The sequence below is a fragment of the Sus scrofa genome, chromosome 2 (assembly GCF_054392235.1).
Source record: "Sus scrofa isolate SSC_HxYL_T2T_F1_AM1 chromosome 2, Sscrofa_HxYL_maternal_Yorkshire_Landrace_v2.0, whole genome shotgun sequence".
NCBI classification, from domain to species: Eukaryota; Metazoa; Chordata; class Mammalia; order Artiodactyla; family Suidae; genus Sus; species Sus scrofa.
In genome coordinates, this window is record NC_139384.1 from 127,819,107 (window position 1) to 127,846,969 (window position 27,863).

Sequence of the window (27,863 nt, forward strand, 5' to 3'; positions counted from 1 at the left end):
TCTTCCCCCTCCCTGATCTATTTGCAAGAGGAGATGTCCCAGCAGAACCAGGAGGAAGTAGGGGTCTTGCCTGGGAAATGAAACCTGCTCAGGGATGTAGCTCCCTAGCCAGTGGCTGGTTTTGTGCTTCAAATCTTTGAGGGCTGCCTCCATTTTAAATGGATGGGGCACAAAACAGTCCTGCAGTTAAGGGCTCTTGCTCAGCAAAGTACTACTAATGATTTCAGCATTCTTAGCATTTGCAGGCACTGGGGACTCCATAGTCTTAAGGAAAAGCTAACGTGTATAATCAATATCCACCTTCTCCCCAGTTTCCTCCTGCCACATGCTGTGAATGATCTGAGTCTATGAAGAACCTTCCGCAAACCTTGGACCCTAATCTCTTGATTTATGTGTCATTGCTTTTAAAACAGTAAAGGAAGAAAGTCTTTCACTATTTTTTTTTCCTCTTTTTAGGGCCACACCTGTGGCATATGGAGGTTCCCAGGCGAGGGGTCGAATTGGAGCCACAGCTGCTGACCCACGCCACAGCCACAGCAGTGCAGGATCCAAGCTGTCTCTGCGACCTATACCACAGCTCAGGGCAATGCTGGATCTTTAACCCACGGAGCAAAGCCAGGACTCGAACCTGCGTCCTCGTGGATGCTAGTCAGATTTTGTTAACTGCTGAGCCACGACAGGAACTCCACCTTTCACTATTTTTAAAGAGCTACAAAGTCCTTAAGTGAAACTACAAAAATAAAAATGTGCTCTGGAAAAAATAAGGCAGTTTTTCAAAAAAGTTCCACCATATCTGTGTATACTTTCAATTCCTAATTTTTAACTCTGCTATTATTGACCTCTGTTAATTTAAGAGCTATCTGTGGGGCATAAAATATAACTTGTGGTATCTGTCCAATATAAGACTTAGGATGCATGAAGAAAGAGAAATGAAAGACAATCAAGGATGGAAAAAGAAAAGAGTTCCTGGACTGGGGAGTGGAAGGGAGATTGTAGAGAGGGCCTGGGGGTGCTTTGGGAGCAGCAGTACCCACCTCTGTTGTAGCCCAGAGTTTTATTACCGACTTTACAGAATAAAAACCCATAAGCAGTTATTTCGTGGCAAACCTTGTTACACTGAAGTGATCCTGGGTGGTCCCTAAGCAAGATAATTACTCCAAATAACAGAAACAGTACCACTACACCAAAGGCTCTGTTTCAGCAAGAATGGTAAAAGAGCAGAATAGGGAAAGTTGAGATCATTTGGAATGGAGAGCTAAAGCCAAAAAGACAGTATTACTTTTTATCCTTCTTAAGACTTTGGAATTAGAGCTTCAGAGCCAGGACTCCCAGAATGTATCTGCCTCTTTGAGAATAGAAGTGGAGGTCACGAGTGCCTTTGTTTTCTTTGTTGGCCCCACAGACCAGATCCTTTAGCTTCCTTCAGTTTCCATTCCCAGTTCACCTGCTTTGAAGGGGAGCTCTTTGGTAGCAGCTTGGTCCTTAGTAAGAAATACCTGCTGTGATCCTAATGCCCGTCTGCCCTTGGAAATCACCTGGGCAGCTCAGGGTGGGAGATGAAAGACCAATACTTTAAAAAAACGGCCCCAGTGGTTTTCATGGGCACCCAGAAGTGGGCACCCCATGAGTACCATGGACAGCAGACCCTCTGTTGTTTTACTAGCTCCCCAGCTAGTGCTGCTTACCTTGGTTGAGGGACTGGTGGGTGCTTGCTCCTGGGGGCTGAGACCCCTCGTCTGCCCACTCCTGAGGCCGTGCTTGTGAAGGTCTGCTGACCCAGGGCAGAGTGGAGGCTGACAACTTTGATCAGACTCATCAGGATGCAGCAGCAGTACCCAGAGGGCCCTGCCCAGTTGGCCCGAGCCTGGCGCCATCAGCTGCTCTGCCCTGGATGCCCAGTAGTTCTTTGGTTCAACATCCCATGAGAAGCAGGACATACCAGCCCTATGACACTCCAGGGGACCTTCCTTATCCAGTGCTGGGGAACCAGAGGGTGTATACCCGCTACCTGTTATAAATAAGGAACCAGGAAGCAGAGTTGACCACCAGTTTGGGGCCATTTGTCTGGTGCAGCAGGTCAACACGTCTCATTGGTTTATGTGTAAGACTGGCAGATCTGCATAGCTACAAAGGGGGATAGAGTGGAAGTAATATTTTTGAGTGATGTCAAGACACCATTTTGGGACTGGGTTCTTGACATGCATCAGTCTTCATAGCCAGCCTCTGAGGAAGGTGGAGATTTTTCTTTTAGAAGAAGCAGCTGGGCACAGAGGCCAAGGAACTTCTCTAAATGTGCACAGTAAGTAGTGGGAAATGGAATTGGGCTTGGGGTTGCTGAAGCGGTCAGTGGCTTCCCAACTGTGCTGATTTACGGGTTTGTAAGAATAGAAAGAAAGCTCCTGAGCATGTTGAAAGATAACGTCCCTTGCTTAAAAATACTCTGTGGACATAAATAAGGTACCCAAGGTCAGAAAATTGAACAAGTACATGAGTCTATAAAATGAAGAGCAAAGCCCCTCACCCTGTGTATGCCCCCTTCTGGTAGCTGCTTTCTCCAAAAGTAATCACCGAGAATAGGTTCCTTTAAATCTATGTTGAAGGTACATATGTGAACACGTATTGATTCATAGACCCAAAAGTATTAGGCTTTTAAATGTATAGCAAGAGTATACTCTGCACATTGGAGGCAGAACAAAACAGTTGCAAGCATGGACTGCATAGCCAGGCAATGTGGGTCCAAGTCTGGTTTCTTCCTGCAACATAGAAGGCATTTGGCTACTTACTCTCTGTGCCTTAGTCTCATCATCTCTAATATAGGTTGTTTTGATGGAATCTGATAATATTAAGAATGTGGAACAGTGCCTGGTACATGGTAAATGGGGGATGAATGTAGCCTATTTATTACTCAGCAGCATCCTGGTTTTTTTTTTTAACATAAAAAATATGAGATCTTTTTTTGCCTAGAAAATAAATAAATTTAGCCAAGTATCAGAATGTGCCCTTACCATCTTGCAGTGCCGCAGAGCCTGGTTAGTGCAGCACATGCCGTGATTGTGCACCAGCTAGCATTTTATTGCAGGAATGAGACTGTGACGGTGTATGTGGTGCTTTGTGTTTTTCAAGAGCTCCCAGATAGGTTTCATTTGATCTTCCACCTAGCCTGTGATGTGGGTTGGGCAGGTATTATTAATGCATTCTGCAAATGAGGAAACTAAGTTTGAATGTGATTTAGCAGACTTGCCTTAGGTCACACAGCCTTGCCTAGAGCTGTGAAGATGCCTGGTACTCTGTCTCCCTTTGATATTGCACATAACCCGTGGGACACCTACTGTGGGAAAATCCTCTCGCCTTCAGTTGAGGGGGGCGGGGGTGCTGAAAGTTTTCCCCTTGTGGTGAGTGGTGAAGTAGCAGGATAGATTTGCTCAGACCTATCTGCATTTTCTTCTTCCTGTAAAGAAAGACACCCATTTTTAGGCAAGTCCCTAGGATTAAAGATGCACCGTGGGGTCACTGGACAGATAAAATCAGGAAGGGGGTGTGGTGCAGTTGTGCAGTGAAAGGAGCAGTGAACCAAAGGCAGGAAATGCGGTCTCAGTGTTTTCATTGTTTAAAGTGATGCCTTGGTATTAGATGTTCTCCAGGTTTTCAGATGATGAGGTAGGGCAAGAGAGGTTAAGTGGCAATTTGGGGACACCAGCTAGTTAACAACAGAGCCAGGACTAGATAGGAGGGTCTGTAATAAAAGATTTAGCTATCAGAGCTGTTAGAACCCTCTCACCAACCCATGGAACCAGCTATCAGAGATTGTGTTCCTTTAGTAAGAAAAGCTTCAGTATGGTGCTGTCCAATAAAAATACAATGTGAAACACTATAACGTTTTTAGTAGCTACATTTTAAACATTAATTTTGCTAACATATTTTATTTAACCCACTATATCTAAAATATTATTTCAGCATATAATTAATATAAAAATTATTGTTTTTATATTGCCTTCAAAATTCAGTGCGTATTTTAGAGTAATAGCTGACCTTAATTTGGACCATTTCAAGGACTCAAGAGCCACATATGGCCAGTGGCTACCATATTGGACACAAAGGTCACAGAGGACAGGGGCTTCTTCTTTTTTTTTTTTTTTTTTTTTAAGGGCTGCACTTGCAGCATATGGAAGTTCCCAGATTAGGAGTTGAATCCGAGCTGCAGCTGCCAGCCTATACCACAGCCAGAGCAACGTGGGATCCGAACTACATCTACAGACTACACAATAGCTCATGGCAACACTGGATCTTTAACTCAGTGAGGGAGGCCAGGGATTGAACCCACATCATCATGGATACTAGTCAGGTTCTTAATGCACTGAGTTGAAGCAGGAACTCCATCTGGAGCAAATTCTTTTTTTTTTGTCTTTTTGCCTTTTCTAGAGTCGCTCCAGTGGCATATGGAGATTCCCAGGCTAGGGGTCGAATTGGAGCTGTAGCCGCCAGCCTACACCAGAGCCACAGCAACGCGGCATCCAAGCTGTGTCTGCAACCTACACCACAGCTCACGGCAGCGCCAGATCCTTAGCCCACTGAGCAAGGCCAGGGATCGAATCCGCAACCTCATGGTCCCTAGTTGGATTCGTTAACCACTGAGCCATGACAGGAACTCCTAGAGCAAATTCTTAACGTAGATCTATTTCATTACTTGTATAACAATAGCCAAAATCACTTTTTTTAAAACAGTTTATCTATAACCGTTAAAGAATGGTTATTAGCTACACAACCCTTTTCTGCTCAAAGACTAAAATTCTTTATCCATTATGTTATTTCTTTGGGAAAGTTGGATTCAACTAAGATTATTTTGATTTATGAAATCTTTCTCTCCTAATATTTTCAGTATCTTTTAAAAGTATTTTATAGAGCACTTCCTAACACACATACACAAAAATAAACTCGAATTAAATACCTAAATATAAGGCCAGATACTATAAAACTCTTAGAGGAAAACATAGGCCAAACACTCTCCGACATAAACCACAGCAACATCTTCTCAGATCCACCTCCTAGAGTAATGACAATAAAAACAAAAATAAACAAATGGAACTTAATTAAACTTAAAAGTTTCTGGAGTTCCCGTTGTGGCACAGCAGAAACAAATCCAACTAGGAACCATAAGGTTTTAGGTTCGCTCTGTGGCCTTGCTCAGTGGGTTAAGGATCTGGCTTTGCTGTGAGCTGTGGTGTAGGCTGGATTAGAACCCTAGCCTGGAAGCTCTATATGCTGTGGGTGTGGCCCTAAAACGTAAAAAAAAAAAGACAAAAAAACCCTTAAAAGTTTATGTACAGTAAAGGAAACCCTAAACAAAATGAAAAGACGATCCACAGAATGGGAGAAAATATTTGGAAATGAAGTGACTGACAAAGGATTAATCTCCAAAATTTATAAATACCTTCTGCGCTCGACCAAAAAAACAAAGCAACCCCATCACAAAATGGGTAGAAGATCTCAACAGACAGTTCTCCAGAGAAGACATACAGATGGCCAAAAAACACATGAAAAGATGTTCAACATCACTCATTATTGGAGAAATGCAAATCAAAACCACTATGAGGTACCACCTTACACCACCCGGAATGGCCATCATCAAAAAGTCTACAAACAATAAGTGCTGGAGAGGGTATGGAGAAAAGGGAGCCCTATTACACTGTTGGAGGGATTGTAAATTGGCGCAACCACTGTGGAAAACAGTATGGAGATTCCTCAGAAAACTAAAAATAGAATTGCCATTTGATCCAGCAGTCCCACTCCTGGGTATCTATCCAGAGAAAATCATGACTCGAAAAGATACACATACTCCAGTGCTCATTGCAGCACTGCATACACACACACACACACACACACACACACACAGTAGCTAAGACATGGAAACAACCTAAATGTCCATGAACAAGAGGAGTGGATAAAGAAGAAGTGTTACATATACACAATGGAATATTACTCAGCCGTTAAAAGGAAAGAAATAATGGCAGTAACACGGATGGACCTAGAAATCATGCAGCAACATGGATGGACTTAGAAATTATCATGCTAAGTGAAGTCATTCAGATGGTGAGACACCAACATCAAATGCTATCACTGACATGTGGGATCTGAAAAAAGGACACACACAATGAACTTCTTTGCAGAACAGATACTGACTCATAGACTTTGAAAACCTTATGGTTTCCAAATGAGACAGGTTGGGGAGATAAAGGGATGCACCAAGGGTTTGGGATGGAAATGTTATAAAATTGGGTTGTGATGATTGTTGTACAGCTATAAATGTAATAGAATTCATTGAGCAATAAAAAAATGAATAAAAAGAAATACAACTAGCCAATAAAAATATGGAAAGATAACTATAATTAATCCAGTTAGAACCAACATTGTACCACTTCTCATCAGACTGGATGTGAGGGCTTGCAGGTATTTTTACATACTGTTGGTAGAAGTGTAAATTTGTATTATCATAAGGGAAATTTGGCACTATGTAAATATACCTATTAGTGATTTTAATTTTAGTGGTTTATTATGAAATAATAGGACAAGTAAATAAAAATGAATGTGCCACAGTAAAAAAATAATAATAAAGTATTTTAACTTGCCCAGCTGTTAGAAATAAAATGAAGATATGAACCAGAAATAAAATAAACTGTTAATGGAAACTACATTGTAATCAGAAGTTGCAGAACTGCAGTGAACATTAAGAATGGATTGAGGAGTTCCCGTCGTGGCGCAGTGGTTAACGAATCCGACTAGGAACCATGAGGTTGCGGGTTCGGTCCCTGCCCTTGCTCAGTGGGTTAACGATCCGGCGTTGCCATGAGCTGTGGTGTAGGTTGCAGACGCGGCTCGGATCCTGCGTTGCTGTGGCTCTGGCGTAGGCCAGTGGCTACAGCTCCGACTAGACCCCTAGCCTGGGAACCTCCATATGCCGCGGGAGCGGCCCAAGAAATAGCAACAACAACAACAACAACAACAACAACAACAAAAAGACAAAAGACAAAAAAATTAAAAAAAAAAAAAAAGAATGGATTGACTGGACAGGCAACCCCAATTCCAATACAGTGCTTGCCTGCCTCCTTTCCTTACCTTTCTCTTTCTGTTATTCAAGAGTAGCTATTGATTGTCCACTATATTCAAGGTGCCTCTATTTACAGCTGAAGTTCGTAGCTTGCAATTTCTATTAAATAGAAAAATGTCTGAGTAGGTGCATATAGGTTTGACATTTTATATATCCTTAAAAAGAACTTTAGAAGATATTTAATTCTTAGAGTCATTAAAATTATTGAGTGTTTCTTCTTTTAAAAAGTTATGTATACTCCATAATATGTTGAATTTCTTTTCTTTAAGGAAAGCTTTTCTAATTATTCTACCCAGAAATACTGTCTTCTATTCTGAGCCTTAACACCACATTCAGGAAGGACCATGAGCGTGAGAGGCCAGGGTGCACATCTGGGCATCAGCACTTACTGGTTCCCTAGCTTTGGCAAGTCACCAGCTAGCCTCCCTGAGCCTTAGTTTCCCCATATGATATCGAGGCTACTATTGACTTGTCTTACAATTGTTGTGAGGGTTAAATGAGATATGAAAGTCTCTGGCACAGTGTATGAGAGATGCTCAGTGAATGTTGAGTGAATAGATAAACAGTGGATTTTATGATACTGTTAGTGCTCTGTTTCCTCTCAGGATTTCTGGTTGACTGTAGAACTTACATGATGTAGCTGTGTAAGTGGTTTTAGTCATTTGGTTGATTTAGAAAAAAGTGGAGAGCCCAGAGGGGTAAGAGGAAAGGAAGTAGGGATGAAAACAAAGACGAGAGGGTGAGTCCACCAGCCTTGCCCCATGAACTTGCTGTATGTCACATTCTTTTTGGGAATGCTGCGGTAAGAACAGTAAATGAAACAACAGGGCACTGGAACAACACCCTGTCTTTAGAGACATGGGAAGAACAAAGCTTTCCATAACTAAAGCCAGTTTGTAAAACTTTTGTTCTAAAATACTTTTCCTTTTCTATGTCTTTTTCAGGGATTTGAAGTGAAAAGGAATACCTTCTACTTAATTATTTTGGGTTACCATTTAGCCAATAATACCACTCAGCCAATAATGTGTTTACTGCCTCTCCCATGAAGCTGGGAGGGCGGTGTTTGGAGAAGGGGCTGCAGTAAACAGTTTTGGGGCTGTGGCTGGGTGCATCAGGCAGTTCTCTTGATACCCTCCAATGGGATTTCCTCCTGGGTGGGGGCTGGGCACACCTTCAAGGTGGATTGGTGGCACTGACCCTTGACCAGATTTTGGATAAGTGGAAGTTCGCAGAGAAAGAGGCAGACAGTGGAGGTTTCTGAAGGATTCAGTCTACAGTTCTGTAACCTTTTCATTGATGGCCAGAGCTGGCAAGGGTCTTTATTCAGTTCAGTTCTTCCATTTCACAAATGAAGAAACCACATGGTTAAGCAGCTCTCCCGAAGTTGCACAGTGAGTCAGGAGCAGAGTGGGTTAAAACCCAGGTCCCTGACTCATTTTCAGCTGCCTCTAAACATGCATCTTGGCTATTGTCTTGCCAAGGAATGACCTTCCCACCAACTTTTTTTTCTTTATCTTAGATGGTTTTGAAATTACAAAAGTTGAAATTGTGAAATTTGAAATTGCAAAAGTAAAAACATACTCTTGTAATAAATTTTAAAAATGCAGAGATACTTAGAGACAAACAATTTCTCATCACCCACTTAAAACACAAGTCTGCTTTTGTAAGTAAAATATCTTGTGAGCATTACTTCAACGCAACACGTAGTTCTTCAGCTATTTTTTTTTTTTTCCCACTGTACAGCAAGGGGGTCAGGTTATCTAACTTAGATGTATACATTGCAGTTACAGTTTTTTCCCCCACCCTTTCTTCTGTTGTGACATGAGTATCTAGACATAGTTCTCAATGCTATTCAGCAGGATCTCCTTGTAAATCTATTCTAGGTTGTGTCTGATAAGCCCAAGCTCCCGATCCCTCCCACTCCCTCCCCCTCCCATCAGGCAACCACAAGTCTCTTCTCCAAGTCCATGATTTTCTTTTCTGAGGAGATGTTCATTTGTGCTGGATATTAGATTCCAGTTATAAGTGATATCATATGGTATTTGTCTTTGTCTTTCTGGCTCATTTCACTCAGTATGAGATTCTCTAGTTCCATCCATGTTGCTGCAAATGGCATGATGTCATCCTTTTTTATGGCTGAGTAGTATTCCATTGTGTATATATACCACCTCTTCCGAATCCAATCCTCTGTCGATGGACATTTGGGTTGTTTCCACGTCCTGGCTATTGTGAATAGTGCTGCAATGAACATGTGGGTGCATGTGTCTCTTTTAAGTAGAGCTTTGTCCGGATAGATGCCCAAGAGTGGGATTGCAGGGTCATATGGAAGTTCTATGTATAGATTTCTAAGGTATCTCCATACTGTTCTCCATAGTGGCTGTACCACTTTACATTCCCACCAGCAGTGCAGGAGGGTTCCCTTTTCTCCACAGCCCCTCCAGCACTTGTTATTTGTGGATTTATTAATGATGGCCATTCTGACTGGTGTGAGGTGGTATCTCATGGTAGTTTTGATTTGCATTTCTCTTATAATCAGCGATGTTGAGCATTTTTTCATGTGTTTGTTGGCCATCTGTATATCTTCTTTGGAGAAATGTCTATTCAGGTCTTTTGCCCATTTTTCCATTGATTGATTGGTTTTTTGCTGTTGGGTTATATAAGTTGTTTATATATTCTAGAGATTAAGCCCTTGTCAGTTGCATCATTTGAAACTATTTTTCAGCTATTTTTAATTGTTGTATAATTTCTCTTTTTGAATGGCTATGGTTTATTCAGTAATTCTTATATTGGTGGCCATGCAACTTTGGGGATTGTATTTTGCCACTCTCAGTGCTGCAACAAACATCCCTGGCTGTATCGCTGGTGCTTTTCATTTCCATAAACTAGGTTCTCCAGAGTGAGATAGTTCATTCTAAGAGGACGTGCGATAGTTACTGTCCAGTAACTTTGCAAAAAGATTGGCAGTTCCTCACCGCTCATATCTATCATCATAAATGTTAATTGTGTTTTTATTTCCATCTGTTTTTTAAACTTATTAATTATACTTTGTTATTGTTTGCTCTTCTTCTCCTTTGTTTTGCTCCGTGGTCACATTCCTCTCCAGTCCTCTACCCACCTCATCATTAACATGGACATTCTTTGCTTGTCTGTCCTTTTAATGGTTTTTTCCTCCCCACTGGATACTTTTAGAGCCACTGTAATTAAAAATTCTATGTTAACAGGAATTCCTGTTGTGCTTCAACCTAAATGAACCTGGGTTTGATCCCTGGCCTTGCTCGGTGGGTTAAGAATCTGGTGTTGCCGTGAGCTGTGATGTCGGTCACAGTCGAGGCTTGAATCTGGTGTGGCTGTGGCTGGGGTGTAGGCCTGCAGCTGCAGCTCCAATTGGACCCCTAGCCTGGAAATTTCTCTATGCCACACCTGTGAACCCCAGTGCAGCTCCAATTGGACCCCTAGCCTGGAAATTTCTATATGCCGCACCCGTGGCCCTAAAAAGCAAAAAACAAACAAACAAAAAAAACCCCAAAAAACAGAACAATGAAAAACTGTATTAACATATAAAAGTTAAGTAATAAATATTCTCCTACCTTGGGATTTACCTAGACAGATTAGAATTTTTTCTTCTTATCTATTAATTTTCTTATTGAATGTCTTTTAATAAACATTTAAATTATAAATTATATGTTCATCCTGTTACATGGTGCCACTTGCCCCTTTTTCTTCGTCATCCACATCTTGAGGTCTATGTCTAGTTAGAGAATATCCTCCAATGTTTCCTCAGGTTGAGTTCTTGGTTGTTTCTTACTCACAAATATTCAAAAGAGGGGTTTTTGTCTTCCTTGGCAGGTAAAGAACAGCTTGGTTGGGCTTTTTTCTCAGTAGTTACTATTTAACTGCGCTCTGGTTTCCAGTGCTGCAGCTGAGGAATCTGATGCTAATCTGATCCTTTTTCCTCTGTAAGTCCTCTGTTTAGCTTGTTTGAGTGACTCTATGATTTCCTTGTAATCTTTAGAGTCTCTGACTGCTGACTCTGAAAAGACTGCAGAATAAATTGTAGATAAAGCACAGCCAAGTTGATTGTATACTGCAGTTCAGGGTATCATGACATTGAGTGTTTCAGAGGAGGGAGGACGGAGATTATTAGGGTCTGGTTTGAGGCCGGCTGTTCAGTGCAAGGACGTGGAATTAGACCAAGTTTTTGATAAAACAGTTTAAGACGGGTGGGATGACTAAGGGATATTTACTAAGGATTAGTTGAGCTGTTCAAATAAATGGGTTTCCTTTTTTTAGGGTCGCACCCATGGCATACAGAGGTTCCCAGGCTAGGGATCGAATAGAGCTGCAGCTGCTGGCCTACACCACAGCCACAGCAATGCAGGATCCGAGCCATGTCTGCGACCTGTACTACAGCTTACAGCAGCACCAGATCCTTAACCCACTGAATGAGGCCAAGGATTGAACCTCCAACCTCATGGTTCCTAGCTGGATTCATTTCCGCTGCACCACGACGGGAACTCCAATAAATGGTTTTCTAGAAATTTCCTGAAACAATGAAATTTGTTTTAACTTCATAATCCAAGGTAAGAGTTTCCTGAAAGAATAAGGTCATGTTAAAGCACAGGTAGGATGTGTGACTACAGATGATTTCCCTTTTCAGTTTAAGTGCTTCGCAAGCCGAGGCGTGTGTCTTTTTTCCTCATCACTGCTGCCTGAGCTTGCTGTGCACCCTCTCAGTCTAGAGAATTATCCCTTCTTTCAGCTCAGGGAGGTTTTCTTTTGTCTTGTCCCCTCTCCCTTCCAGTTTCTTCTCTGTTATTGCTTCTCCTCCAGGAAAACCTGTTTTCTCCATGCTCTGACTTCTTGTTATGTCTTCCTTGTCTCTGATATTTTTACTTATGCTTCTCTGATCTTTCAGAACCCTGAATGTTCTTAGCGATGCTCATGTCCTTTTCCATTTTGTCTGTTGAAATTTTAATTTCAGAAACCATGCTGTTTGATTTTAAAAGGCCTTTTTTTGGTGTGTTCTAATAGTTTCTCCTTGAAAGTCCCCCTTGCTCCTTTATTCGCTTTGTTTTTTTTTTTTTTGTAGACACTATTTAGTTATTCATCTTGGTCTCCCTCATTCATGGCTGAGACTCTTTACATGAGCTGTAATTTTTCTTTGTCTTTTAATGGGTACCTCATCCTCAGGCAGACTGTGGGGCTCTCTCTTTCTCTCTGTGGGGTGTGGGAGGAGGGAGAGAATAGATGAGTATAAGCCATCAAACTGGGACCCCATCAAGTGAGATATTTGGAGGAGATGACTGGGTCCTCAGGAGTGGTTTAACTCCCCAGGACAGTGACCTGGAGGTCTGCCGGGGTCAGTAGGGTAAGACAGCCTTTCCAAGGACCAGTCACAGTGTCTTCCCAAGTAGACCCAACTTTTAACTTCTGGCCAGGTCATTTTAGGGAGCTTTAAAACCTGTAGTTTACCTAGGTGAGTTCTTTGGCTCTGACACAGATTTTTTTTTAGGGCCACACCCGTGGCATATGGAAGTCCCCAGGCTAGAGGCTGAGCTGGAGTTGTAGCTGCAGGCCTACACTACAGCTCACAGCAACACTGGATACTTAACCCACTGAGCCAGGCCAGGGATCGAACCTGTGTCCTCATGGATGCTAGTCAGATTCGTTAACCACTGAGCCATGACAGGAGCTCCACTCTGGAGTGGTTACTCAGTAGTTTAATCACCTTATTATTTTTGAAGAGACTAGGCCAGATATTTTGCACCATGTTCCTCATTTGGGGTTTATCTGATGTTTCCTCTTTATTAAATTCAGTTTAAGTATCTTTGGCAGGAAAAACACAAAAGTTGTGCTAAATTTGTTGCATCCTTTCAGGCAGTACATGATGTCACTTTGTCCCACTCCAGGTAAAATTAGCTTTTGTTGTGTTTTGTTGAAGTAAAAACTGCCAAGTTTTTTCACTGTAAAATTTCTCTTTGGTCCTTTGTAGTAAGTATTTTGTGGGGAGATATTTTGGGACCTTGTAAAATACCCTATTCCTCCTCTGACTTTTCACCTACTCGTTTTAGCATTACTCATGATTCTTTTTTATTATTTACTTATTTTTTTTTTTTTTGGTTTTTAGGGCCATACTCATGGCATGTAGAAATTCCCAGGCTAGGAGCACAGTCAGAACTGCAACTGCCAGCCTATACCACAGCCACAGTAATGTGGGATCCAAGCTGTGTCTGCAACTTACACCACAGCTTGAGGCAACACTGGATCCTTAACCTCACTGAGCAAGGCCAAGGATTGAACCCTCCTTCTCATGGATAACAGTCAGGTTCATTTCTGCTGAGCCACAAAGAGAACTCCCTTTTTTTTTCTCTTTGATGATTCTTGACTAAAATCAGTTATCACTGTGATATTTGTTTTCTAATTCTGTATTTTTTTTGCATTTATTACCTGGCATTTTATTATAAAGAAATTTCTTTATTCATTTATGTGTTTATAGTCACATGGACTCAAAGATTCCTCTCAGGATTATAATCTAATGTTTTCATTTATATTGATGCTTGAATTGACCCATGTTTGACCAATCAGAGTCCCTTCAGTCTAACTTCTCTATTTATTTGAAAGGTCCCCATCATTCTTTGAGCATTCCATTTTGTTTTGGTATAAAAGAATCATTTCAGGCCTTTTACTTCCCTGTCCCACCCTTGAATCAGTCTGTTTTCTAAAGAGTAGAGATGATATTTAGAAAGCAGAGATCTGGGCACCAGGTTGGCCATTGCTATCTACTCCCATGCTTGCTCAGGGGACAGATCTAGAAGACTGGGGGTATGTGTACACACACAGCTTTATTTGTCTACACATACTAAATCATGCACTCACACCACTACCTCCATGACCACAGAGTTTGTTCTTGTTTCCTCCTTTTTTATAACTCCTTTCTCTAACAGAAGAAACCTGGCTCCTGTTATTTGCACTAGATTTACTTGTTGCTTAATTCCTCTTTTGCAACCAGCCTGAACTCCGTTTGGCTGCTGCCTTCCTCGGTGGATGTCCTTGCTCAGATACCTCTTTGGCTCAACCTTCATCCCTACCAGATAGCCACCTTGCTCAGCCCTGAACCTGCTGTCTGTCTCTAACAAGACAGCAGGTTGTCTTCTTAGAAACCTTGTCTCTAACAAGTATTGACGAAGAGGAAGGGACCCTAGTGGCTTTTCAGTGGGATGTTCAATTATTCATGAAGGAAGAGAGAGGAGAGACTCATTTCTTCTAGCCCTCTAAGTGTTTGAGGGATGAAAATAAAAGTCGTTCATGTTGGGGTTATGCACATTAAATCTGATACACTTGGTGATTGGACTGTGGAGTCACAGCTGCATGTATAGCTCAGTTGTAATGGAAATGTAGGCTTTTTGACAGCTGTGCAATGTGAGTAGAATAAAATAAATTCATGTAAAATAGAGAAAAAAATATGCAAAATGTACAAAAGCCTAATCTGTTTTCCAGTCCTGGGTCAGAGTTAAGTTTAACCATATGATAAGTTAAAAGAAGAGTTTGGGTGTCCTGTCCAAGTCATACTGCCTGTCCCATGATGTATTTAAAGCTGATGGAAGAAGGGTGATACGTTCTACCCAGACATATACAGCTGTTCCTTAGAGATACTGTGGGTTTGGTTCAAGACCACTGCAATAAAGTGAATATTATGATAAAGTAAGTCACATGAAATTTTTGGTTTCCTAGTGAATATAAAAGTTACATTTACTCTATATCATAGTTTCTTAAATGTGTAGTGGCATAATGTCTGAAAAAAAGACATACCTTTTAAAAAATTCTTTATTGCTGAAAAATGTTAACCATCATCTTAACACTCAGTGAGTCATAGTCTTCTTGCAGTAGTAACATCAGAGATCACTGATCACAGATCACCATAACAAATATAATAATAATAATGGAAAGGTTTGAAATAGTCTGAGAATTACCAAGTTGAGAGATATGAAGTGGCCACATGCAGTTGGAAAAATGGTGTCAATGAACTTGACTGATGCTGAGTCGCCACAAACCCCCAAATGGTAAAAAAGGCCGTATCAGAAAAGTGCAGTAAAGTGAACTACAATAAGATGAGGTATGCCTGTAATTTGAAATATGACAGCGAGTATGAGTTGAGCAGAAGAAAATAAAGACTGTAACAGGTACAGGGAGATCAGTAAGTGAGATACGGTGGACTGTCTACAAAGATAGCAGCCAATAATTCTTCTAGTCACTTCTATACCTTCATGTCATTCCTCCTTTCAAGAGGTGGTGTCTCTCTCCCTCCCCTTCCCACCTCACTTGGCCCAGTGTCTGACTTTGACTTCAGAGTACAGCAGGAGTGTGCTGGGTCTGGCCCTTGAGAAACTGGGCAGCGTCTACTCTGCCCTCTCAGAGCCCTCAGTCCCTGTGTCCTGAAGTCAGACGACCCTGCTGGGAAGAAGGCCTTGGAGGAAGAGAGACCATAAAGAGGAGGAGAGAGGCCCCCAGCCCCAGTCACCTGGGATGAGATGTCACTATTGAATGAAGCCGTCTCAGGTGCTGGAGCCCACGGAAACCTCTCTAGCCAAACATCAGAAAGAGCACACGTCAGCTGTCCTTCTAAGCCCTGCCCACATTGTAGAATTGAGAGCACAGTGTGGTGCTGGCTTTAAGCCACAATGTTTGGAGGTGATTTGTTACACAGCAGTAGGTAGAAGAAACATTCGACAAAAGTCTGAGAAAAGTTTATCAGTGTGAACAAGTTTTATATATGAAAACTATAGGTAGCACCTTGAAAAATAAGCATTTTTATTTTTTGGCTATACCAGCAGCATGCACAAATGCCTGGGCCAAGTATCGAACCTGAGTCATTTCTGTGACAACCCCAGATCCTTAACTTCCACATTTATTTTTTAATGACTAAATGAGGGGGTTTTTTTGTTTGCTTGTTTGTTTTTTGGCTTGAGAAATGTCTTTTCCTTGTCCCCACTTTACTTTATTGTAACAGGCCTGAGATTAAAAAAAAATATTTAACATCATTTTAATTTTCCTGGGGAACCTGAAATCTATTATGTCAAAAATATTAAGCAAAAGTATAGCGAATTTCTATAGGCCTGACATTAAAGAATTTTTTTTGAAGGGTTCCTTTCCCCTTTGTGAAGGAGTAAGCTGTTTGTTTAGAATGTAATAGTCATCGTTCTGTACAACTGGTAAAAACCTGCCTTTCTGGTTTGTAATGTCATGTAAAACTGCAGAGGTGTTATTACTCATTTGAAGAATTCTTTGTTCTGGTTGAAAGCTTCACTGATGGTATTTTCAAATAAACTTGTCTTGCCTGGGAGTCTTTCTCTAAGATTTTAAGTCTCTTGTAATTCTATTCTTTCCAGAATGTTTCTAGTATGTCAGTAATGAAAGTAATCTATCTATATTTGCTGAGATTTAAGTGGCATATAATTTACCTTTCAGAAATATGTCATAGACATTTATTTACTCTCATTTGAAAAGTAAATTAAGAAATCGTGACATTTAAATGAAGTTTTTCTGAATGTAGTCATAAAAAGTCGGAAGCTTCCTTTATTTCTTTATTTTCTTCTTAACTTTTTTTGTTTTCTTGATGATGGAAAAGCCAATTCCTGTCAGATCTATTTTATGGCATAAAGAAAATTGAACATATTTATATTTCATATATAAAAATTATCAGGCCCCTAATTTTTTTGTATCTTACCAAGTTCAAATATAAGATACTTATTAATACCATCTTAGAGTCTATTGTCTTAGAAAATTATATCAACACTGAAACAAATGTGTATTTTTAAAATTAAAAGTAAATTAAGTAGCTGTGAATAATTGAGATATTGAAGTCAGGATAATTAAATCCATCCAAGTTTCTTTGCTTTCATAGGTTTGATTGGTCAAGAAGAATAGGAATTCCCTTCATGGTGCAGTGGAAACAAATCTGACTAGTATCCATGAGGACACAGGTTCCATCCCTGGACTTGCTCAGTGGGTTAAGGATCTAATGTTGCCATGAGCTGTGGTGTAAGTTGCAGATGCCGCTCAGATCCCACATTGCTGTAGCTGTGGTATAGGCCTGCAGCTGCAGCTCTGGTTCAGCCCCAGCCTGGGAACTTCCAAATGCTGTAGGTGCAGCCCTAATAAGATTTTAATCATTTGAAAAAAAAAAAAAAAAAGAACAACTCTGGAGTTCCCTTAGTAGTGCAGCAGAAACAAATCCCACTAGGAACCATGAGGTTGTGGGTTCAATCCCTGGCCTACCTCAGTGGGTTAAGAATCTGGTATTGCTATGACCTATGGTGTAGGTTGCAGATGTGGCTTGGATCCTGTGTTGCTGTGGCTGTGGTGTAGCCCAGCAGCTGTAGTTCTGATTTGACCCCTAACCTGGGAACCTCCATATGCCACGGGTATGGCGCTAAAAAGCAAAAAAAAAAAAAAAAAAAAAAGGAAATCTTCATTGAGAGATAAGAATTGAAGTTTAGTTTAGTTTGTAGGCCACCATGTTCTCAATGCTGCGTCTTTCTCTTCCTTGTTTGTTGGCTCTTAGTATTTACTCAGCAAACTTTAAGGGAGTTCTTGATGTGTGTGCATTATTGACTGACATGAAAAGGAAGTGGGGTGTAATACTCAGCTTCTATTTTCAAGATGCCCTGATATTGGTAGCTAAGTTAAAAGAATATAGAATAGCTTTAATAAAGGCAGAATAGCCTAAGTCTCAGAGATAGGCAAAATAAGACACTTTTTAGGTTCAGTGGACCCCAAGGTCATAGTGAGGTTGAGGACATAGGACAGACTTTATGGAGAAGGTGGCATTTGCACTGGATCCTGAAGGATACGTGAGGTTTTGAAGAAGACAGAGAAAAGATGATATTCCACATAAAGGGAACAGTACAGACAAGCCACTACTCAGAAGACCTCATGGATTCTTTCTTTTTCTGTGATTTGTGTTGGCACGCAACTCATTCTCTCAAAAGTCTCATTAGTGCATGTTCATTATGTGTCTATGACAAGATTTTAATTTATTCACTTTTCAGAAAATCTTGGCATCTTGCCATGTGCTTTGGTGGTCATTTTATATTGTAGCATCTTGATGATTTTCTCATTTTGGCAGAGATTTCTTCTAGAAATGGTCAGAAAGCAGTGAAATGGTGCTAAATACAATCACATTCATGAGTTTCCTTTGACAAGTACTGAAAGAAGTAAAGATAAGAAATAAGGAGTTCCCGTTGGGGCTTAGTGGATTCATGACCTAGCGTAGTGTCCGTGAGGATATGCATTCAATCCTTGGCCTCACTCAGTGAGTTGTCCAGCGTTGCCACAAGCTGTGATGTAGGTCGCAGATGTGGCTGGGATCTCGTGTTGCCTTAGCTGTGGCATAGGCCTGCAGCTGTAGCTCTGATTTGAACCCTAGGCTGGGAACTTCCATGTGCTGGAGATGTGGCATTAAAAAGAAAAGAAATCAGTTTACCTTAAACTTCAGATGAAGCAGTCTCCCTTGGAAGTGGAGCCTGTATCTCAGCATTCAAGGACAACCTCCACAGTGGTATATAATGGCATAGAATAGTTAGGTCTGCCTGCTCAGAGGGCTTGGGAAGAATTCACGTAAAAAAGTCTTAAAGTAACTGTTTTGGGGAAATGGGAACATGAATTGTTAGTGTAAATGTGTATATTGACCATCATAACGCTGTCTCTTCTCTGCATTTTCCTTACTTAAAACGTCGTAGCACATGAACCAAATCCATGAAACAACTATCTCTGTGAGCAAAAAAGGATATTGACTAGTTACCACTTGGCATATATTTTTCTTAAAAAAAATTTTTTTTTACACAAATAAGACATGTGTAGAGTTCTTTTATAGCACATCAAGTTAAGGATTTGGCATTGTTAGTGCAGTAGCTCAGGTCACTGCTGTGGTATGGGTTCGATCCCTGGCCTGGGAATTTCCACAGACTGTGGGCATGAGCAAAAAAAAAAAAAAAGGCATGCATGGTAACTGGACGTGTACACACACAAAAAAAAGGTTCTGATGAAAACCAAGCCCTTTCCTGTCTTACTTTCTGGAAGTTTGTTTCTGCTTCATACCCAGTGGCTTCTCTAGGGTTCTGACAGGCCAGTCAGCTGGTTCCTTCATCGAGGTTCTTGGTAATATTATTATATTATAGCTGTGTCTGACCCTCCTCTGGCATTGTTATTAGTGTACGCTTTCGATTTCTAGATAGTAGTCATTTGCTGGCTTGTAATGGGTACTCAATAAATGTTGGAATGAATGAAATCTTATTTCTTTGATAATATCCATGATGGTACTTACTTGTCCTTTTCTAGTAATAAATCCTGGACTGGTCTGTTCCTGGCCCAGTGTATTTCTAGTTTGTTTTTTGGCTCACATGTCAGTTCTCTATCAGTTCTTAATTTCTGCATTCAAGAATGAGTTCTTCGTAACCTGAAGACTTTCAACTTGAACTGCAATGTATAGCCCACAGACGGTCTCTATGAAGAACCCATGTGAAAAATGAAGTTACCCCTAAGTGTAAAAGCAGAAGGCATCTCAGTGGAATACAAACGAAGGGGCAAGTGACCAGAGGGGGTCAGTTAGTGCAGGATGGGCAGAAATGTGAGCTGGTGATGTCACCCCCACCCCAGTAGCTAATGTATTATTGGCATCCAAGCTTTCTGAGTCTTGTCATATTATAGTGTGACAGATAAGAAGTTAAGGGGTTTTCTTGTACATGTTTGCCTGAAGTAGTGACAGAAATATGGTATTTCTAAGGCCCACCTGGCTCTACTCCAGGTGCTTGTGCAGACACACCTGTAACGTACAGACAGCTGTAGAGGGAAGCATGAGGCATCGTGTTTTCTCTTAGGTCAGCTCTGGATCAGTGCATAACACTGCATGCCTTCCTTGTGATTTCTCTGTAGAGGATAACATATGCTAAATGATAATATTTGTAAAGTATTTTCAAGACCAGATTCTATATAAATTCAGAACTGTCACAGAGAATCAACAGACAATGTTCTGGTATTTTTGGAATGATGGTTTTGGAAACGGTGATTCTTGCATAAAATGTTTGAAATCTCCATATATGTTCCAAACTTCTAAGCCAGTTTGCCAGGTTTGCTTTTGTGTATTTGCTTCTTGAGTAGGGCATTATATCTTCCTTATGCTTTTCAAATAGATTATATGTATGAAAAAGCTAAGATTTCTTATGGAAATAGAGGCACATAATGTTTTTGTTAAAGGCAGCCTTGTATATTTTAAAAATATGCCCCATTTCAGGAGCTGTAATTGCAAGCACAATTCATTCCTCTTATAATTGCAAGCACAATTCCTTCATGAAGCACTTCTTTACCTGCTTGGGGTAGAAGTATTGGGCAGAGTTGTGTGGCTCTACCTGTTCCTGTCTGTGCTTGGATAGGAGGACAGACCCTGAGGAGATATTAGATCAAGGTAGAACACTGGCTTGTATGCCAGCCTTCCAGAAATATTTTGAATAGGAAAGATGTCTGTGCATTTTCCACAGCCGCCTGGAAAATAAACTGGTCTCAATTGGCCATAAATTATTTTAAAAATTCGTGGGGCAAAAGGCACATGTAAATAAATAATTTAAGGTGAAAATTATAGCCCAAAACATGGATAGGAGAACATGGAAGGAGGTACTGATGGATTAAGGATTGCTCCAAATTTAGTGGCTATGGGTATTAGGATTATTTAGCAGAAGGTGATGTCTGTAGAGCCTGAATACACCCAATGTCTTTCCAGTAAATTCCTTTCATGATTACTTAGCTAGAGTCAACTGTTACTCTTTGCATCCAAGAACTCTGATGTACTCACATTCCTGTGATCAGCTGATGTATTTGTGATGCTATTTTTGGTATACTGTTGGATCCAATTTTCTATGTTGTTACCTAGGATTTTCCCTGGAGGCCCTGGGATGGCTCTTGGGTCCAAACATACTTAATCACTGCTCCCATGGGGCAGAGGGAAAGGAGGCTGGCTGGTGGATTGCTTTGCTGTTTCTGTGTAGTGGTACTTCAGGAACACTGGGAAACCTGGCTCAGGAGTCAGTCACCGTTACTCCTTGGCACAGCTTATTCTGTCTCTGAATACCTCTGCTATTGAGCACCCTACTGTTGGGAGCCCTACCATGAATGAACACTCAACTCTTCCTTCATCTTTGCATCACTTGGTCAGAAGTGAAAGTCCCTAGTTGAAACTAGGTCATGTTCTGTGGCCCAGCTGCCAGGGGTTAGGGAGTCTGGTTCCTGCCTCCACCAAGACTCTGATAGTGGGGGATTCTCTCCAGATAAGAAGGGGACTTGATATTATATACACAGAACAAAAGATCTCAAATGGGAAATTCTCTGTAAGAATATTTGACATCAGAAACTGTATTAATGTGGAGTTCCCGTCGTGGCTCAGTGGTTAACGAATCCGACTAGGAACCATGAGGTTGTAGGTTCGATTGCTGGCCTTGCTCAGTGGGTTAAAGATCCAGCATGGCCGTGAGCTGTGGTGTAGGTCGCAGACACGGCTCAGATCCCGCGTTGCTATGGCTCTGGTGTAGGCTGGAAGCTACAGCTCCGATTAGACCCCTAGCCTAGGAACTTCCATATGCCACAGGAGCGTCTCAAGAAATGGCAAAAAGACAAAAAAAAAAAAAAAAAAAGGAAACTGTATTAATGTAAATCATAGGTGAAAGGACAAAGATCATTATCTCAGATTTTCTTTAAGAAGATGATAAAATTATTACCTATTAAAAATCAAAACAAAATAAAACAAACTGAACAAAACCCAAAAAGCAGGAATAAAAGAAATGTTCTATTTGATAAAGGGTATATATAAGGGCATATAGCAGTCATTGTACTTAAAGAAATTTCAGAAGCAATTAAAATCAGGAAGAAGATAAGGATGAATGTTCTCACAACTCTTAGTCCTCCTTCTATGAGGTTCCAGCCAGTACTGTAAGAAAAGAGAAGTAAATATGGAAGAGGTCTTTTGATAACGAAGAACTAGAACACTTACTGGTAGAAAATGTGGTTATCTGAAAAGATTCCATGGACAAACTGTTTTCATTAGAAAGGGTTCTAGCAAGATGGCTAAGAAATAGAGCAGTGTAGGAAAATCAGTTGCTTTTCCAAGAGATTAGCAATAGTCAGAAGGTATAACAGTAATAAATCTATAGAATAGCTGAGAATAAGCCTGTATTAGTTTTTTATTATTGCATAGCAAAGTACCACAAGTTAGTGGTTTAAGCCTGCTCTGGTCTGTTTTCTCACCATTTTGAAAGTCTGAAGTCCAGGATGGCATGACTGGGTTCTCTCCTCAGGCTCCCAAGGCTGAAATCAAGGTGGTTGTCAGCATGTCTCTTATCTGAAGGCACTGAGGAAGAATCTGCTTTCAGACTCTTTGAGGTGTTCACAAAATCCAGTGCTTGTGGTTGCAGGCCTGAGGTTCCCATTTCCTTATAGGCTGTCACCTGGTGCTGACTCTCAGCTCCTTGAGGCTTCTTAACATTGCTTTCTTAGGGGGCCCCCATGATTTTTCACGTGGCAAAGATCTATGGAATTGTTTTCATGCTTTAACTGTCTTTGACTTCCCCTCTGCCTTCCTCATTTGCTGTAGAAAGTGCTTTGCTTATAAGGGCCCAAGTGATGAGGTTAGATGTACTCCAACAATTTCTGTATTTTAAATAAAATAATGTGTCAAGATTGTGACACATAACATAATAAGAGGATTGATATTTTATCATACTCACTGGTTCCAGGGATTAGAGCAGGACATTTTTTTGGTGGGGAGGGGGCATTTTGTAAATTCTGCCTGCTACAATGCCCAAGTAGAATTTTCTAAGACCTACATGAAAAAAAGTATAACATTTCCTTGAAGGATAGAAATGAAAACCATATAAATTTCACTTTGTAAATACAGCATTACCTCCCAAGTCATCCAGGCTGTCATTTCAGTTTAATTCCGGTCAGATTCTTAACAGAATTGTTTGTTAAGTTGGCAGGCTGGTTCTAAACTTCCTGTAGTAGAGAAAAATGTCTAAGAATTGGCAGAGACAAATTTGAAAGAGAATGATAGATAACAACAAACTGTATTAAACTAAACTTAATAAAATCTTGGAAGGTCAGACCAGGAATAATCTATGGCATAAATTGAGGATTCATTTAGTAGATGATAAGTTACTTCAGTCAAAAGAGAAATGATGGGATGGCCTTTTAGATAAATGGTGCTGCAGTTGTCTGTCCATTTGGAAGCAAAATTAGGCCCTTATCCCAAGCACAAAAATGGTTTCCAGATGGAGTGAAGAGCTAAATATACTAAATAAAATTGTACAAGGATGAGAAGTATTTAAGAGAAATTGCTCATAAACTTCAGGTTAGAGAATAACTAAAGTGCTAGGGTATGTGATTGGTTAGTAAGCACATGACAGAGCAGTTACTTTTATTCAGGCCAGAAAATGAACAGGAAGATCATTACCCCCTCTTCTCTTTTTTTGCTCAGTCAGATTAGAAAAATGTTGCCCGATCCAAATGTTGCAAGGGTATGGGGACATGTACTCTCATTGAATGAAATGTAGTCTTTTTGGCAGGGTCCATTGTAATCTTAAGTAGGCCTCTTCTTTGAATGAGTAATTTCATTGACAAATTTTTACCGTAGTTAAAGATATAGGTACATGAGCACAAAGAGGCATTTTCTGGATGTGGCATTGTTATTATAGCAGAAAATGCTTAACAACCTAAAGATCCATCATGGAAGGGGTTTTTGTTGATAAATTATCAAATGGGTTTTAAGCAAAGGACCAATTAAGTTCAACCAAAGTAATTTGGAGGAAAACAAAATAGCTGTGCAATTTGTAACAAGAACTGTCTTCTCCCAGTGTGTGCTCTGATCAGCTTTTATCACCCTAAAATTTTATAATATATTTAATAAAAAACATTTTCCTTATATTACAATCCATTTTGTAAAAACAGCACAGTGTCTTCACTGTACATGAGTAAGTGTGTAACAGTAATTCTCTGAGAAAAGTGCAGCTGAACAAAACTCTGCTTCAGTAACATAATGTGTGACATCTTGGGGATTTCTCTTACGACCCTGTCATACCTGTCAATGATGGGGGAAAAAAAAGAAGTCTGTATCTATACGTATACCATCAACATGGATTCTTTTCAAGATTAATGTGTATGTGGAGTAATGCTTGCTGATTAAATGTTTCTCTTATATGTGAATAATTAATATATTAGGTGATTTAAAAAATATAGGGGGGGAGAGGAGAGGTTAGTTTTTTAAACAGGGGTCTGCATTTACAGAGCATACAAGGGAAATGTTTTATGTCTGTGCTTATGTGCAAGAGATAAAGTCAAATATTTTCACAAGGGCTTTTCAGAACATTAACTGTGGTGGCTTTAATCTATGGGTTTATTAGTTAAGGATTGAAAATAAAAGCTTTGGTGGTAGGTGGCCAAGGTGGTAGAGTAGGAAGACCCTAAGCTCACCTCCTCCCCCGGGCACATCAAAATGACACTATTGACAGAGCAACTGTCTATGAAAATGACCTGAAGACTTGCACAAAAGATTTTCCACAAGTAAAAATACAAAGAAGGAACTACAGTGATGTGGGTAGGTGGGGCAGAGGTTCAGTATAGTCAAGACCCACAACCCTGGGAAGGAAACCCAAACGTGGGAGGATTACCACCACTGCAGAAGTTCTCCCCAAAGAATGAGGGGTGAAGGTCCCAGCCTGAGGGTTCTGCATTGGGAAGATAAGCCCCAAGCATGTTTCGCTTCAAATGGCTTTGTCGGCTAGTGAGGCTTGTGTATACAGGCTTGTGTATAGGAGAGCTGCAGGGCTGTAGGGAACAGAGACTCCACTCTTAACCAGTGCATGCACACCCTCATATGCTTTGAGTCCCAGCCCAGAGGCAGAACCTAATTTGAAAAATGCCTAGGTCATACCAACTTGCTGATCATACCAACTTGCTGGAGAGATCAACTTGCTGATCTCCTGGAGAGGCAGGAAGTAACTGGCACCCCCTTTGGTGATACAGATGTGGGAGCAGCCATTTGTTGTGGCTTTGAGACAGAGGTGATGACAAAGGACATTTTGGAGTTTTCCCTCTAACCTGTTGGTGCTGAGGGCTTACTTGCTCAACAGCAGGTCAGCACCAGTTCCAGAAACCACAGAGCTTCACAGCCACCCATGCCAGGACCCATTTCTACCCAACACTGGGCTGGCAGGCACAGCCAAGGCAGGACCTGGCAGCCAATTGGGTTAGAAGCCTATCTTGCCTATGAGTGCACTCATTATACCTGGCGCCACCACAGCAGAAAGGCCCACATAGCCTGTGTACAGGGCAACCCTAGAGCATATTGGTCTGGTGACTAGAGGAGAGTATGCTGCTGGGCCCCACAGGATGTCTCCTACATCAGACTGCTTCTTTAAGATTGGGAAACATAATCACTCTACCTAACACATAGGGATGAACACAGAGAATTGGGCAAAATGAGACAGATAATTGTATTCCAAATGATGGAATAAGACAAAACCTCAGAAAAAGAACTAAAGAAAGTGGAGGCAAGCAGTCTACCTGAGAGATTTCAGGGTACTGATCACAAAGATGATCAGTGAACTTGGGAGAAAAATGGATGAACACAGTGAGACATTTAACCAAGAATTAGAAAGTATAAAGACCCAAGGAGAGCTGAAGAATACAACTGAAATAAAAAATACATTAGAAGGAATCACTGGCAGATTAAATGATTCATAGGACTGGATCAGCAAACTGGAAGACAGAGCAGTGAAAATCATCCAAGTTGAACAGAAAAAGGAAAAAAAAAAAAAAAGAAAAGAGAATGAAAGAAAAAAAATGAGGATAGTTTAAGAGACCTTTGGAACAACATCAGTTGTATGAACATTTTGCCTTATAGGAGACCCGGAAAGAGAAGAGAGAAAGGGATTGAAAACTTACTTGAAGAAATAATAGCTGAAAACTTCCCTGGCCTGGGAAGGTAAACAGACATTTAGGCCCACAAAACAGAGTGCAAACAGGATGAACTCAATGAAGTCCACACCAAGAAACAATTTAATTAGAATGACAGAAATTAAAGATGAAGAGAGAATCTTAAAAGCAACAAGAGAAGAGCAACTAGTCATGTACAAGGGAATTCCCATTAGACTGTCAGCCAGCTTTTCATCAGAAACTCTGCAGATTAGAAAGGAGTGGCTTGATGTATTTAAAGTGAAAGGGAAAAAACCTACAACCAAGAATATTCTACCCAGCGAGGGTGTCAGTTAGACTTGAAGGAAAGAGAGTTTTAAAGACAAGCTAAAGCTAAAAGAAGTCAGCACCTCAAAACTAGCTTCACAGGAAATGTTAAAGGGACTTCTCTAAGCAGACAAGAAAAGACCACTACTAGAAATGTGAAACTTATGAAAGGAAAAATCTCATTGGTTAAGGCAAACATACAGTAAAAGTAGTAAACCAACCACATATAAAGTTAATAGGAAGGCTAGAAAACAAAAATAGTAAAATCATCTATATCCACAAAAACTAGTTAAGGGATACACAAAACAAAAAGATATAAAAATATGATGTCAAAAACAGTAAATGGTGGGGATTTGGGGGTGAATGTGTTAGAATGTGTTAAAACTTGAGATCATCAATGTAAAATAATCACATAGATTGTTACATACGAACCTCATGGTAACTACAAACCAAAAACCTATCATAAAAGAAAGGAGCAAAAAAGAACTACAGGAATTCCTGCTGTGGCATAACAGGATTGGTGGTGTCTCTGGAGCACAGGGTTGCAGGTTTGATCCCTGCCCCAGCACAGTGGGGTTAAGGATGCAGTGTTGCTGCAGCTGTGTCATAGGTCACAACTACAGCTCGAATCTGATCCCTGGCCTGTGAATTCCATATGCTGCAGGGGGTGCAAAACAAAAAAACAAAAGCTACCAAAACAACCATAAAATTGTTAACAAAATGGCAGTAAGCATATACTTATCAGTTATTTAAAATCTAAATTCTCCAATCCAAAGACAGAGTATGGGAGTTCCTGCTATGGCTCAGTGGGTTAAGAATGCAGCTAGTATCCATGAGGATGACAGTTCGATCCTTGGCCTTACTCAGTGGATTAAGGATCCAGCGTTGCCATGAGCTATGGCATAGGTTAAAGACAAGGATTGGATCTGGCATTGCTGTGGCTGCGGTGTACTCTGGCAGCTGCAGCTCCAGTTTGACCCCTAGCCTGGGAACTTCCATATGCTCTGGGTGCAGCCATAAAAAACAAAAAACAGAATAGCTCACTGGATGAAAAAGAAGATCCATGGTGTGCACATCATGGTGCAGCAGAAACGAATCCTACTAGGAATAAGAACCATGAGGTTGCTGGTTTGATCCTTGGCCTCGCTGAGTGGGTTAAGGATCCGGCATTGCTATGACCTGTGGTGTAGGTGGCAGATGTGACTCAGATCTGGCATTGCTGTGGCTGTGGTATAGGCTGACAGCTGTAGCTCTCATTGGACCTCTAGCCTGGGAACCTCCATATGCTGCAGGCATGGCCCTAAAAAAAGAAAAAAAAAAAGAAGACCCATGTATATCCTGCCTGAAAGAGACTTACTTGAAATCTAAGACGCACGTACTGAGAGGATGGGGGGAAATATTCCAGGCAAATGGAAATGAAAAGAAAGCTGCGGTAGCAATATTTGTATCAGACAAAATATACTTTAAAAGAAAGAGTGTAGGA

At 40.7% G+C, this 27,863-nt stretch overlaps 2 long non-coding RNA genes across 7 annotated transcripts in view; both read left to right on the top strand.

The window, feature by feature from the left end:
* Window positions 1-27,863, top strand: part of LOC100739170 (band 4.1-like protein 4A) — a 269,965-nt gene that overhangs the window by 78,911 nt on the left and 163,191 nt on the right. The window lies entirely within an intron of this gene.
* Window positions 371-5,454, top strand: LOC146405680 (uncharacterized). Its single transcript, XR_014838578.1, has 2 exons — window positions 371-4,518; window positions 5,214-5,454. It is a non-coding gene; the product is annotated as an uncharacterized LOC146405680 (long non-coding RNA).